Source organism: Crocodylus siamensis, chromosome 9, assembly GCF_052110815.1.
Source record: "Crocodylus siamensis isolate JL-2025a chromosome 9, ASM5211081v1, whole genome shotgun sequence".
NCBI lineage: Eukaryota > Metazoa > Chordata > Crocodylia > Crocodylidae > Crocodylus > Crocodylus siamensis.
Window position 1 is genome coordinate 7,085,772 of NC_143403.1, and position 15,681 is coordinate 7,101,452.

A 15,681-nucleotide genomic window follows, 5' to 3' on the forward strand; every position below is an offset into this window, starting at 1 on the left:
TCCCTGCCTTTTCACCCTATGCCACTGGGGAATCAGTGCAAAGACCACTCACATCATTAATCTCCTGCCTTTGATTCTATTTCTCGGTGGCACGATCTCTAAGAAGTTCCCCTCTGCCAGCCTCACCTTCACCTTTGCACCCAGGTATCTGAGCTCTGTTCTTTCTATTTTAATTATTATAATACCTTCTATTGGGTTGTTCCCGTGTTGGATGCCACCCACACCTTTGTCTTGGCATCCAGGAGACTGGCTAGCAGCCTGTTTCCTACGAGCCACACTTGTCAGTGGAATCAGCACTCAGATTCTTTCATCTCTTTCAGTGGCTGCCTTTCAGTGTTGGCGCCATCACAAGCAGTTGCCCTGCTGACCTCTCTCGAACTTTTCTCACTCTAATTCTCCTGTGCCTTGCTAGCATTGGAATAATATCATTTGTGACACCAGGGATGAATTTCGCAAGGCATAGCTTTCATCTTCTTTTCCTGTACCGTCTAGTTTTGCTTGTTGGTGCATTTCTGTCTCCTGCCCTTTACCCCCTGCAGAGTCTCGGCCTCCCTGGGGATGTTCCCTTTGAAACTCCCCCCTAGTGGAATGACTTTGCTTCACGGCAGTCTGCTCTCTCCAGAATCTCTCTCCCAGTGTTCAGGGCCCTACTCAGCTAACTTTCTGTGCAGTCTGTATTTAATGGCTACCTTTAATAAGACTGTTTACTAAAAATGTCACCTAATCCACACTGAAACCCTCTTTTTTGCACTGACTAGGCATGTCTGCATGTTAATTTAGGCGTGCCTAAACTTAATGCGCCTTAGCCTAAGGTGCATTAAGGAGCTATAGGTGCACATCTACACGTGGACGCCTTAAGGCACCTTAATGCGGATCGCTGGGCGAACACCCTTACACCCTGCCCTGCTCAGCACCCTGGACCACCCTCCTTACAGCAGGGCCTTAAAACCCTCCCGTTTTCCTCCCTCTCCAGCAAATGAGAGCAGACTGGAGACCAGTGCCTCCAGGAAGAAGAACATGGCAGCTGCTGTTGCAGGATTGAGGTGCCGTTAGAAGCCCACGCCGGGACTCCCTCCCAGTACAGCAGGCAGGCTGGGACTGCGACTGACCCCAGTGCCTGGCACTGCTTTCCCTGCTCCAGCCACCTTTGTCCCGGGCAAGCGCCTGGCTTCCCTGTCAGCAGGACACTGACCCTGGGACAGGTGGCAGCAGCTCCTGGGGGCTCTGCTTGGCTCAGTCCAGCAACACCAGCTGCTGCTTTTTTCTTCCTGGCAGCAGCATGTGCCCCCACGAGCTGGGCTGTGGCCAGCGTTGCCGACATAGCGTTATGGCACCGTACCTTGTCTAAATATGGGTTACGGCATCTAAACGAATAGAACCTAAATTTGATACACTTGCTTTATATCGGTGTCAAATTTAGTCCCTAAAGTTGCCATATTTCATAGTTTCATAGTTTGTAGGGTCGGAAGGGACCTGAGCAGATCATCTAGTCCGACCCCCTGCCATGGCAGGAAAGAGTACTGGGGTCAAATGACCCCAGCAAGATGTTTCATAGTTTCATAGTTATGTATTTGAAGAAGGACTTCTTATTGTCCTTAATCCGGGAAGCTAGTCCTATCTCCATCTCTGCCTTGGCCTTCCTGACTGCCCCCCTACATCCTCGGGCGACTGTAACATAGTCCTTCTTGGTGATGACCCCATCCCTCCATTGGGTGTATGCCTCCCTTTTAGCAAGGAGACATTCCCGGATGCTCCTAGTGAGCCATGGGGGTTTATGTGCCCTCCTGCTCCCTTTGACCCTTGTTGGGATTACCTCCCTTTGGGCATGGAGGATCGTCTCCTTAAGGAGCAACCACTCACCTTCGACATCTGGTTCCCTTCCCCTCTGGGTCCTCAGCGCTTCCCCAACGATCCTCCTTAGCTTGTTGAAGTCAGCCCTCCTAAAGTCTAGGGCTGTTGCCTTGCTGCAGCCCTTTGCCACCTTACACTGGATGGTGAATTCCAGCAAGCGATGATCACTGTCTCCCAGGTGGCCCAACACCCGCAGCCCCCTCACCAGGTCATCACCCGTGGCCAGCACCAGGTCCAACAAGGCGTCTCCCCTGGTGGGGCTGTGCACCTCCTGGGTTAGATGGAGGTCCTGCACTCTGGCTAAGAACCAACGTGAGCAATCAGACTTGGCTGACTGCTCTTCCCAGCAGATGTCTGGGAAGTTCAGGTCCCCCATGATGACCACATCCTTAGCCCTCACTGCCTCTGCGAGCTGACCTAAGAATTCCTGGTCGAGCTCTTCTCCCTGGTTGGGAGGTCTATAGTAGACTCCCACCGTTAATCTAGCCTCCTCTTAAACACCCCCAGGGTAGGAGCCTGCACCACTTCTCTTGGAAGTTGGTTCCAGATCCCAGCCACCCTGACTGTGAAGTAGCGCCTCCTGATATCTAACCTAAACCTACCCTCTGCCAGCTTGTGACCATTATTCCTGGTCACTCCTGGCGGTGCTCGGGGAAACAGTGACTTCCCCAATGCCTGCTGATCCTCCCTGACTAGTTTATAACAGGCCTTCTCTTTTGGAGGCTGAACAGGTTCGGGCCCCGTAGCCTCTCCTCATAGGGCCTGCCCTGCTGTCCCCTGATCATACGAGTGGCCCTCCTCTGGATGCATTAAGGATGTGCACATGTAGACCTGTCCTTAATGTGCCTAAATATGGTGACTGATGCGACATAAATCGCCTTACATTGCCTTAAGGGTGCACGTGTAGATATGCCCGCTGCGTTGCTGCTTACACTCTCAGTTGAACTCTGAAATCAAAATCACCAGCCTTCTCCCTCTTTGGCATATCTAGCGGGAGGCCTGGTGCTATTTTAAGAAAAGGCAGGCAGCCTGAGAAGCAGCCTGCAGGTATGGCAGGGGCTAATTAGAGAGTCACCTGACCAGAAGGGAGTGAGGCTTAAAGCATATAAACCCAAGGCCTGCGCTGGGCAGGCAGTCTAGCTCTGAGGGGCACACAGAGAGGAGGTCTGGGGCAGCCAGGCTCCTAGTTAACATCTGAGCTGGAGAAGCAACTCTGGAGGTTTTTGGAAGGGAGTAAGGGGAGGAGGAGGTCCCAATAGACCTGGGAACAGGGCAGAGAAAGGACAGAAAGGCCTGGGAGTATGGCCAGAGCCCAGGAACAGGGCAGAGAAGGGACTAGAGAGCCCAGGGTCCAGGAGGGGGCCGAGATGGATGGAGCTAGGAAACCCAGAGAGAGGCCAAGATGGAATAGGACTGGGCCCAAAGGCCCAGGAAACTGGCTGATGATACATGATTGGCAACATCTCCCAGGCATGGGCATGCATATTGGGAAATATGGAGCCCATGTAATTGGCCCTTAAGGCAATGAGCAGCAGCACCAGTGCTCATCAGGAGATCAGGCTTGGGAAGCCTTGGAGCACCCTCCCTTTTCTAAAATTATCACTTCATCAAGTCATGGCAGGTGAGGAGAAAGAGAGATTGCCCAGAGACAGCATAAGAAAGCAAAGTTCATAAGGGCTAAGGGGGTTCCAGGGGTATCACAGCCCCTCTGGGTCTGGACCCCGTTACAGCATATCCTCAGTAAATTGTTCTGTTCTTCCTACCCACACTATTTCCCAGTCAGCACAACCAGTGCAATTAACTCAGCTCCCTCCTCGGTTCATCTCACTTTCACTCCAGCTTAATGGGCTGAGATTCAAATGAAGTCAGAAACACTTAGTGCAAGTGGGTGTTTTCTAGATTTCTTGCATAAGTCTGAAAAATGCTGTGGACCAGATTCTGATGCCTCAGTTTGCAATGAACACCTTGCCTTTGCTTTCAATATGTAGCATCCAGAGACAAATATTTATTTTTCAAAGGGGGTGTGGGGTTGGATAAAGTGCTGAGATGATCATGGCTGTGTCAGAGGTAACAGAAAGAGGAAAAGAGCTAGGATGTGTACGAGAACAGTGGTTTCACCCCCACCTCCCCCCAATAATTCAATGAAATGACAGTGAGAAGAGCCATAAACTGAAGTTTGGAATTGTATTCTTTGAAGTGTGCATGTGTATATATGTGTGTGTGTGTGTGTGTGTATATATATATATTCAAAATGTATTTCAGAGACTAAGAGAGTGCTTTCTCCTTTCTGGAAATCTATTTTGTCATTATTTCAGCTGACAGCAGTTGGGGAGAGTGAAATACTTTGGTTACCCTCAAACATCTCACTAAGTGCTTTTAGGTTGGAGTGCTGCAATGTTTTATTACAGCCAACACCAATCAAGGCAAATACAGAAAATGGAGAATTTTGATTTTGGACCCGTACGCCGAAGAGAATAAGGGATGTGAACTTGAACTTCGAATACAAAGTGTGTGACACAGGAGAGCGCTGGTCCCGATGAGCTACCACCTCTTATTTTCCGCCGGCAGTTCTGCAGTCTCTGTAAATATTGTTCTGTCCTGAGCAGAACCGCAGGTTTGATGCTTTTCCTGCTGTTCAGATTTTGATCTGGGGCTGATATCACTGGGAAATGTCCCAGAAAGAAGAAACTCTCTGGTAAAATGATGTCGCTCACGACTCCTACTCCACTCCAGAAAAGTCAAAGATCTTTCCAAGCCTGGTGGTCCATTGGGCCAGTGCATGGGACCAGACCCAGCCCATGGAGCTGTGTCATTTGGTACACAGGGCTCTTCAAAGGTCTGGAAACCTGTCTGTGGCGGAGCGGTGGTGGTGTTAACTGCTGCTCTCTTACCACCAAATTTCTGGACCATTGCCTGAATACGGTGGCCCGGTGCAATGGATTTTGCCAGCATACAGTTGAATCCAGGTACGCAGGGTCTGACTGACTTGCTGGCTTGCACCTACAGACCAACCCCATGTGGGATCTGTCCCATGGATCAACCCCACACTACTCATTTGGGTGCTACTGGGCTAGCGGACATGAGACATGCCAGTTTCTGTAGCCAGTGGTTACAATTCAAGGGAAGGATGTGGCTAGCCCCATTTCCAGACACCTTTGCTCCCCCAGCTCAGCTCACCTTGTATTCCTTCCTGGCTGAGCCGAATGATGGCGTGGCCTTTCACGTGGGCCCAAAGCAGAGTTGAGCTCATGTTTCTAGACCTAACTGCTCTGCCACCACATTCACAGGCCCCAAAAGGCTACACTGTACATGAGTTATTTGTAATAGGGTAGCCCCTGTCACGGATCCAGGCCACACTGTGCTCGGTGCTGCACAAGCGTGAAAAGACAGCAGCTGTCCCCAAAGGCACGGGGAATACGTACAAGATACCAGAAGGTAAGCAAGCTTAGAGATTTGCAGCGTGGTGGCTACTTCAAGTAATTGCTTGCCTGCACGTTCCTACCCTCTGGTGAATGAAAACGCACCTGCAGTGGCTTGCTCCTCAGTGAACACAGTTAATGCAGTCAGCCTCCTTTATCTTGTGGTTACCTGTTTGTGGGCCCATGCCCTGAGACACTGTAGTCTCCGTTTAATGAGTGTGAGGATCCCAGCCCTTGCAGGCGGTGTGCATGAAACCTCCCTCCATGAAGCGCTTTTGAAACTTCTGCTCTGCAACTTCTGTGGCAGCAGGCGACCAGGGGGTACAAGCCAAGGTAGCCACAAGGCAGCTCCGGTTGGCATCCGAAGCACAGTCATAACACGGCACCCCAGGGGTCTGTCGGCAGCACAGTGCATGATCTCAGCTATGCCTTTCAGCCCTGTGTCGTCGGTGGAGCCGCTCAGATTTGCATTAGCAGGGCTGACATCAGAAGAGTAGCGGCATGAGTGGCGCACGACTGGAGTACCAGCCCTCGGGTCTCCTCAAAGGGATGGCAGCTGCCACTGCTGCCATCCCAGCTGCCGCAGCCGGCCCAACCCTTGCCACCGCTACTCAGGGCCCAGCCCCGGGCTGTTCTGCCTCTGCCTCGGGCTCTGGCCTGATGGTAATGAGCCTGGAGCCCATGCATGCAGACTTGCTCAAGCAGAAAGGTGTGAGATATTTGCAATGAGACGTGAAACCATTTGGAAGTCACAATTTGTCATGGTGCATTGGCAATTCAAGAACGGGCCCTTTCTCAAAGAAAATTTTGCTGGGGCACATGCAGCAAAAACAGCCCGTACTCTGGCACAAGCAGCCAGACCAGCAGGGGTTCATTTCACTTTGTCTCTGTTTCAAGGACAGATGACTTGTGCTGGAAACGTAGGAATTTATGCCGCGCTGAGATACAAATAGACATTTTGCCAAATCACAAAGAGAAAAAAGGGGAGCATCGGAGAACAACACATTTAGACCCCAGTTGCAGCACCTAAATTTAAGTAGGTGTTAAATAGCTGCTTTGCCGTCAGTTGGTCTGAAGCATGTACCTCCATGCTTTCCTGAACAGGAATCAATCAGGAGGGAAGGGTCCAATTGTCCACAAAGGGGCTGAACACAGCTGGGTGGGACTACAAATCATTTCTCTGATTAAGTATTGAACCTGTAAGAGAACAGCTTGTTTGTACTGATGAATTAGTCTCCCCTTCTCTTTCTCTCCTGTAGACACAATAGCAGTTAGTCTCTTGTAATATCTAGCCGGCTACAAATCCACACCTTGCAGTATTGACCAACCCTCATGTTCTCGTAATTGCTTTGCTTCGGATGGTTTGGAAGGAGAGATCCATTTGAAGGGAAGACTAAAGAGGATCTTGAGACATGTTATTTTGCTGCTTTACCCTTCATCCTAACATTGAGATACTCTTGCTGATTTTAATGTCATTAACCTTCCACCGGACTCTGAAGTGGGCAAGCTTCTGCAATATAAGAACTCTGTTCTTTTATCCAGTTAGATTTCCAAAAACCAAGATACAAGCATTGATTCTGCCTCATTTGTGTACCCGTAACATCCATGAGATTGGAAAGTGCAAAAGGAACAACAAGCCCAAGAAAAGCTTCAGATTTCACGCTCTTTTCATGGTGTTTGTGTGACTTAACAGTGACATCCAGTGGTCAGTGGGGTTACTCGGTCTTAGACATGACAAGGAAAATATGCCATGTGCACTTTGTCTATTTAAAGATATTGATACCTGTTTATGTCAGCAATTTTTCTTTTTTTACCTGTCTGTAAGCAACAATTGCTTCCTGGTGCAGCTGTCCTCCTCGCTGTAGGCTAAGTGTCAGGAAAGCAGTGTCAGGAAAACTTCCATCTTCCGTCCTGGCCTACAAAATAATTTTTAAACTATCCTAAGCTTTATAACCCTCATGTATTTTTACAGAATTATGAATATTATTCATAATGAAACTGCTATAAATATAGAAGTACATAAAAAAAATATTAAACAGGAGAAACTTTTCCTTCCAATGGTGATCACACTAAACACAAAAATAAGCAGTTTTCATCTCGACGTTAACATTGCAGGCATATTTTTACATGGTAATTTGGTTTTCAAAAAAGTCTAACTGTGAAGTTTAATGACACCATAGGAAGCAGCTTGTCACTTTATATTTATATTAAAATCTGAGCCTTCACATTTCCCAGTATGTTCTTTAGTGTCTTGGTGGAGATATTCTGACGGTCTTTTTTCAAAACAATCTCTAGAAGCGGCACGAAAACTTGTGAAGAAACCAAAAGCTTCCTACACTGACGGTTTGGGGTTTTGAAGCTTGAGTTGGATATTTTATTGCTTAACTGAAAATGAGCTTTAAGTTTCAGGTGCAAAATGCTTGGTCAATGCAATGGTGCCCTTGTAGCCCTTCTGCTTACTGGCTATAAAAGCCAGTGGGCCTGAGCCAGAGTCCTGGAGGCCTCTGTTGAGCTGTGGAGAAATGTGGACCTCGATCTAATGAAGACAGTGTGGTCAAGAGGTGCTGGGCATTGCCTGGTCATGCACCTCCTTGCCTGCCTTGCCTGGTCATGACGTGGGCATGTCTGCTCATTACCTGCTGTTGGGTAACAGAGACGTAGAGCTAGCTGCAATCTGCAGAAGGATGTTGGCCATCCAGTTGTGCCATTGACTTCATTCTCCTGACTTCATTTGAAGTGACACTTCCATCTACTTCTCCCAGACCTCCCTCCACAATCAAGAACACGCAGTAGCTGCTCAGCTCCCTTCCATACGCAGCTGAGATGGAGAGGAAGGAGGTAGGAGCAGCTCCACATGGGAGTTTTGCTACAACACAGCGCTCCACGGACACTGCCACAGTGATGGGATGAATATCTTAATCATGGCATGGCAGAACAGCCACATCTGCACCTTGCAACTAGCCCAGTGTATAAAAGGCAGCTTTTGTCCACCTCCACTGTCAATTCAGTGATAAAACTCTGGGGTGTTCAGATTGCTTGGACTTTTTGAGTGATACCTTGTTAATATCTGATCAATATCTTGTTCAGATTGCTTGGACTTTTTGAGTGATACCTTGTTAATATCTGTTACAGACCATCCAACCAACTTCCTTGCTGCCAGTACACATGAGATTTATTTCTTTTTAGTGAAAAAAGCAGGAATATTTTAGACAGTTTTTAACTGCTGTTGTTTTACAGAACTCATTCCTGAAGTCTCCAGTATCTGTCTGTCTGACATTATAAGATCTTTTTCACTGTCTTGAGGTGGTAACTGCATTTCATGGTTCTCCGTCCACTCAAAAAACAAAACAACTTTAGTAATTACAGTAAGAGATAGGCTGGGAGATCTTCATAAATACATAAAGCCCTCTACTTGTTCCTAAAGCGGTATTAGCATGAAAAGATTGCAATTTGCATCTTCCTCTTTCCTGGCTGGGTTTATTTCATGTCACCAATTCAGCAGAAGCCTGAGCATCGAACAATCAGGATCCTGCTTCTGTGTCTGCCCCTGGCACCCTGCAAGATTTAAGGTAAATCATGTCACCTCTTTATCTGTAAAATGGGGAGTACATGGCTGGACCGCCCATTGGAAATGCTGTGGGTATTACTGGTGTCTTGAAGTCTCTTCTGAGTAGGGATGTCTCTCTCCTGGTCCCAGGTGAATTTAGGCAGCTCTTGGTTTGCTTGTTGGCCATCTGATGTGGTTGGCAGAAGACCACCCCTGATTGCCCACAGGCAAGGGAAGCAACTGGCCATGGAAAGGGGTGTAGTCTTTCCCTGGTCGCTGCTCTCTCACCCCTTCTGATTCGTGCCTCCCTGTTGTGGATATTGCCTACCCACTGTTATGGGCACCAGATGACTTTGATTCCCTGCATGGGCCAGGTCACAACTGAACTTGAAGGAATTTATGGATGCAAAGTGCTGTATGACTTCAAAACTGTATTCCTGACCTCTCTCATTCAGCATTTTACCTGTCTGTTTGCATTGTGCCCATTGCTTTGAGGTCTGAGCACAACCATTTCCCGAACCGCCCTACCACAGCTGCTGGCAGAATGCTTAGCCGTGCATTGTTGAAGTTGATTCCTGATATGCTTTTAATGATCCCAAACTCCTCTACCCACACCTATTAAAATCTAAATTTAACCGAAGGTTAATGGACTGCTGTTAGACTAAGCTTTTTCTAAAGGAAAAGCACATTCTTTGGCATGGCATGGCAGTGTCTAACCTGGAATAATAGGCAGCTTTCCATAATATTTTATTTAAAAGGTAACATATTTTCATATTTTGTACATGCTAATTGTTGGGAACACTGTCAGATGGTTCAGCAAATTGAAGCTGACAACATCAACCTGTTTAATCCATTTAAAATCTCTCCAGGATCGTAAGGGACCTTGTCAGCCAAGTAATGTTGGCATCCCCTGTGGTAAAGCCATCTTGCTTCTTATTAATGACTGGCTTTACAAATGAACAGATTTTCTTAACATGTAACTTTCCATCATTTTATCCAGCGGCGGCACAGAGAGAATGTCACAGAACCCAGAGGTTGAAAAACAAAAAACAGAAGTGTTCACCCTAGAGCAAATGCAATAACAAGGGCATATAAATAAAATTTTAACAGGGCCTGAGCCACAAAATGGAGATAAAGGTCTAGAGGTTGATTTTTTTTTATTGTCCATCAGAGTCCAGAGATGTTTCTATTCAGGATTCTTGTTCAACTATGGGTGGATCCAGGATTTTGGAAAGTGGGGTGCAGACAGTGTGGTTCTTCATTGCATATAATACAACACATTCTTCTCCAGGTAAAAAAATCTGGAAGCTTTATTAATGTGCTCAGGGTCTAGGGCTATATTCTTCAGTTTAACAATGAAGCAAAAACAAACTAACTTTACTGGGATGGTCATTAATACCAGATATTAGGTATTAAAAAATTAAACAAACTAGACACAATTAATCAAAAGTTGTTGTTGCTTTAGTCCCATAGTCATTAGAATTAAATGCACATCTCTTTCAGATTCATAAAACAAAATTAAACCATCTTCAGCCTCTTGACAGTGAATTCAGTGCTTCGCTGAGAGGTATGTCCACACCTGAGTGGATGTTCACCTGAGTTCAGTGTTTCCACACCTGAGTTAATGTTTTTAGCTAGAGTGAAAAACCATCTGCAGGGCTGCGAAATAGGCACTACATTACCAGGAGCAGCTAACAGACAGCAACGTTGCAGAAGGAAGGATAGGTTTATTAGTGAAACATTCAGACCATTCTAAAAAGGAGAACGGGTCATTAACACCTGTGGAATGAAGATTGCAAAAGGAATCAGACGGATTGTAACGAGCTATGAAGACAAGTGACTCTCTCATCTCTGCCTAAATAGAAATGCTGCTGCCACTGCCACTGCCACTGCCAGGCACTTGGTTTTAAACTTTGCGGGAAACAGACATTAAAATGGAGTGCAATTGCATCCCCCACCCAATCCACCTCTGGGTTCAACCCATTGTAGAAAAAGTGGGTGTAGTTTTCAGAAGACCCTCAGTCCAATTTTCAACAGTGACTAAGGCAACTTAGAAGATAAATGCCACTGACATTGATTTGTACAGTTATATTGATCCAGCTAGGTGTTAGATAAGTAATGCCTTAAGCATCCAGTCCAAGCATCCAAGTAACTTCCAAAAGCAGGACTCAAGGTTTGTACAGTGTGAAACAGCCCCACGGAGTGGTGCTTTGTATTACCTCTGTGTATAAACCATGTACTAGTACCAGAACCAGGAGCAGTATAGCTGTGCTCATGTGGCACGGTGCACAGGCCAAGAAGCTCAGCATGCCACTGCCTTGCCTACAGATACAGACATATCCTTACGCTCCTAAATCACTTTGGTGCTTTGGAAGATGTTATCTGTGCCTGGGCAACTTAATTGGCTACAGCTATGAGTTTTGGTCCTGATGCATGTTGAATGGTTCAGACTGGGAGTTCCAGTTCAGCTGCTTGTGGGTACCTTCTGTTTCTTACTGGGGTTTTATTCAACCACCTGCAGTACAAAGCAGGGCTGATCCTGATCTTGGCTGCTACTGTAAAACAAGAATAGGTCCTAAAGCTATCAGGAGATGTTATTTAAAAGAGGTAAGAAACACAGGGCCCGAACTTCCAACTATTGAAGTCCCTGGCATAATTCCCACTGACTGGGAGAGCAAAAATCGGGGTGCGCATTCTGCCTTCTCATCATTTTCCTTCCCTTCCCCACCTGGCTGCTGGTTATAGGGTTTTACTGTCCCTGTACCCCTCTCATGCTGTAGCTACGGCACTTCACAGAGCAGATCTGCTTGAGACTGCTACTTAGGGGAACACCTGGCTGCTACTTTTTCAGGCACAACGAGCGCGAGGCACCTGTCTTTGGCAGGGCAATGCGGTATTGCACTCGGAGGCCTGACTCCTGCGGCACAGGGTCACACGACGTGATATTTGGCCATCTGTAAAGTGTCAGGGCTGGGGAAAGCTTCCACAGAACGGCACCATTGTCCCTTCAGTAACCCCGGTAGTCTCACGGCAGTGCCTCGGAAAGTAGCTTGTGGTTTTGTGAGTGTCACAGTTCATTTACATTTTTTACCTTTTATGTATGCCGTCTTGTTTGCTCTCCTGAGCAGATGTAATCCAGGCTGACATTATCAAATAAATGTACTGTGCAACTTTTGTATACACTTTAATTAGATCGCCATTTATGTCTCTTGTTGGAAGGTTATATAAGAAATCACTCATAAGGTACTGGCACTGTGTGGGGATCACTGCAAGTCTTGAACACATTGTGACATTCATGGTGAAGTTAAGTGCCTTCAAATACTCAAGGAGGGTCCACCACTGCTAAACTAAAAGCTCCACATCTGTTTCTTGCTTTTAGGCTCGTACACAGCTAAACTCAGTGCTTTTATTTAAATAAAACCCCAGGAATCCACCCAGGCGCACCATGGCCCTTGAACAACTGCTGTGAATGTTTTTCCCATTAGCATTAGTGTTGAAACATCCGGCGGCCAAAGCCAAGTTGTTACATGAAAATTAAAGCTTTTATAAGGAATTGTTTTTTTGTCACTTCAATTTTGGTTTTATTAGGCTCCCTGACAGCTCCAAGCTTCAGATGTTTGGTGTCAATGGTGGCTGAAATACAGTACTATTATATTACTGTCACTTCAATTTTCGCTTTCTGTTCCTAATAGAAATCTAAGCGATTAGGTGTTTAACTTTCCGGCTCTGGCAACGTGAGGAGGAAAAGAAAATAACTCTGTAAGGCCTAGGTATAGGGTCCTTTCTGGGAGAAGGTTCATTTTTAACTCCTCATTTATATTTATTGCTACGTTTCTGTGAATGAACCAGGCCTCCAATGAAATGCAGAGGGAGTTCCAGAATGATGTATTTTTGTCCCGACCATTTGATCACTGTGCTGGATTGATTCTTGCTGTTGGTCGTGCCCACAAGGTCTAACCAAGTTCATGGCTCCATTTGTGCTAGATGCTAAGTGCTACGCAGGGACACAGTAAGAGACAAAAGAGTGTAGAGCCCAATGGTAAGATCTGTACCATTCAATAAGGGGTGGTTTAGACTACTTACCCACCTGCAGCAAGGGTGGGAGGACAGGGCAGGGAACCAGACTGTAATTCTGTGAACTGATACCATGCACTCACTTGCAGAGAAGATGGATGACCAGGCAGGGGAGGGTGGATGATGGATGACCAGGCAGGATAGGAGGTCACAAGACGGAGAGGATAGTAGCTCGCAGAGGAGGGAAATAAGTAGCAAGAGTAGTCCACTTGTGCGTCGAATGCGGCAGGGCTCTTGGGGAAGAAAGTAGTGAGTAATTAAAGACATGATGCAGGTCTACAAAGAGCATTAAGGTTGTAGGGGCCAGCTATCGAGTGCTTGACTTTGTAACGTCTCAGTCTACCCAGTCCCGCTACCCTTGGCAGACTTTACCTCCTCTTGAAATGTAGACACTTCTGGAGCAGAAGGCAGCAGCTCACAGCGATGCACAACAGGATCGGTAGTGCATGACCAACAACTGCTGATCATCATCAAAGTATTTCCCTTCATGGGAGAAGATAGAAGGGGAAACAAGAATTTAGCAGAGGGACATTTTTAATATTTACTAAAAAAATATAGCTTATCATACAATATATATTTGCAAAAATACAAAACTGTACGTGACTACTAGTGGCTTTTTGCTGTCTTCAAGAATAAATGTACGGTATAATTCATTCACAAGCTATCCCATTTGATACGATAGTTGCCAAGGTAACAATGTCCTTTTTTTTTTTTCGGGTTTTTTTTTTTGTGAAAGGAAGATTAACTAGGTGCATGAAATCTGCATATATCACTGCAAAACTTCTAGGAAGGCAGCAGTTTTCTTAAAACCTTTTGTGTCCTTCCCTTCATGGCTATTCCTTATAGATCTATAGTTGCTTCTCCCTGTTCTGATCCCTTTTGCTAACTGAGTTGTACCTTGCCATGTTCAAGTCTCATGTGGCATTTGAGTGGAAAGGGCCTTAATAAATCAGGGGATAGAACTGTATTGCTTGAGGACTTCAGTGGTGCACAGAAAAAAAAAATCAAGCCACTTACTTTGATACCTATATAGAGACTAAAGAGCCTAACTTTCAACTCCCATTGCAAATCTTGGCTCCAGGGCCTGGTTGTCAGTGCTGGTAGGTGAACATCATTTTAGCTGAAGCCAGTGGCAGCTCAGCTGTGGTAGATACACAGCACATCTCAAAATTGCCAAGATACCTCTTCATAAAGTTATACCTCACTGAGCCCTGCTGAAGTCTGTGCAACGGCTCATTCCATAAAAATGCTACTCAAAATCAGAGTATCGCCGTCTGGACCAAGAATTGGTCACTCCGATGCTACAGCAACCTAAATTAGATGGCTGCTTGGAACACGTGAGCCTTAATGGGTGTCTTTACACGTGCTCTGGGATGGAGTGGGGGGACACTTTAATTAGAGTGGCTCCGAGAGCCGCTCTAACTAAAGTACCTGCAGCATCACGTGTATTCAGCACCCTGTGTTTCAAAATGGTAGTAGGGGTACTTTAACTAAAATTCGTTCGATGAGCTTTAGTTAAAGCACCCCTCCTGCCATATTGGCGTGCGGGGATGTTGAGTACACGTTTCACAGAGGCTGCTGAAGCATGCCAATTAGCACACTCCAGCAGACTCAATTAATCAAGTCTGCTCTGATGCATGCTAATTAGCACGTGTCGGAGCAGATGCCCGGCACATGTATAGATGCCCAATGTCAGGAGAACTTTGAAAGGTTCTTATTTTTATGATATGGAGAAAAGAACTCCACGTACACATGTCCTACAGGTAGTCCTGTGCTGAAAATTAATTTGTAGGTAGAATAATGGGCCCATTAATAAGATTAATGCCAGGGACGGCTATACAGATTAGTGAATAGACAACGAGGCCTGATCCATGCAATTAGAATGAGATACCTGTGTTAATTAGGTCCTTCACCTGACAGTAATGGTTATATTTTCCTGAGCTGTTTGATATATCTTTTTGTCTGCCTTCATAATTCTCTCTCATTTTTGTCCTGTCAATAGCTGTCGCCTTTCTGGTATCCTGTGTGAAAATGAAAAGTAATAGAACTATTGTTCTAACCCCTCAATGTGAAACTTTCTGTTCTGAGGACTGACCTAGTCAATAAGCTGATCTTCATCAAGATCTTGGGGTCCTTTTTCTTGGGGGGTGGGCTATTTCTTTAAATTGTAATAGGATCCAAATGTACAAGATGAGATCAACCATGTGTACTACGTGCTTTACAAGCACATGCAGATCATCAAACAGCCCCTTCCCAAAGAAGCTCACAGGCTCATGCGCCAGTCCAGCCTAGACTCCCACACCTGTTTAACTCTAATCTAAGATGAGGCTTTTTTCCCCAGACTGAAAAAACCCTTCCCTTAGAGTCACATAAATCCAGTATTAAAGCAAAGTACCATGTAGTCGCATTGACAAAAGGATTGACCTGCCAGAGAGTTACGTCCCCTTCCAAATGTCACTCGGCCTTCAAGATCATATAGGCCTGGTTTGATATTTGGTTTAATTGAATACATATGTTGTGACTCTCTAACAAAGCACTACATAAGAAAGCTGTGTGCACATGATGCACTTCAGCCTTCTATAAACTGAATGTGAGGACTTTTCATCCTATTCTGATTCACTAGAGACGTGACCAACTACTTGTAACGGATCGGGATTCTCTTTGCTTTGCACTTACAGTGTACTTGATCCTGCATGGAGAAGATGAGCCACAGGTCTGCCTTGCAGCTTGCAATCTTTGCTTTCTTCACTGGCCCTGTGAAAGAGGCTTGAAGGATCCTATGCAACGTCA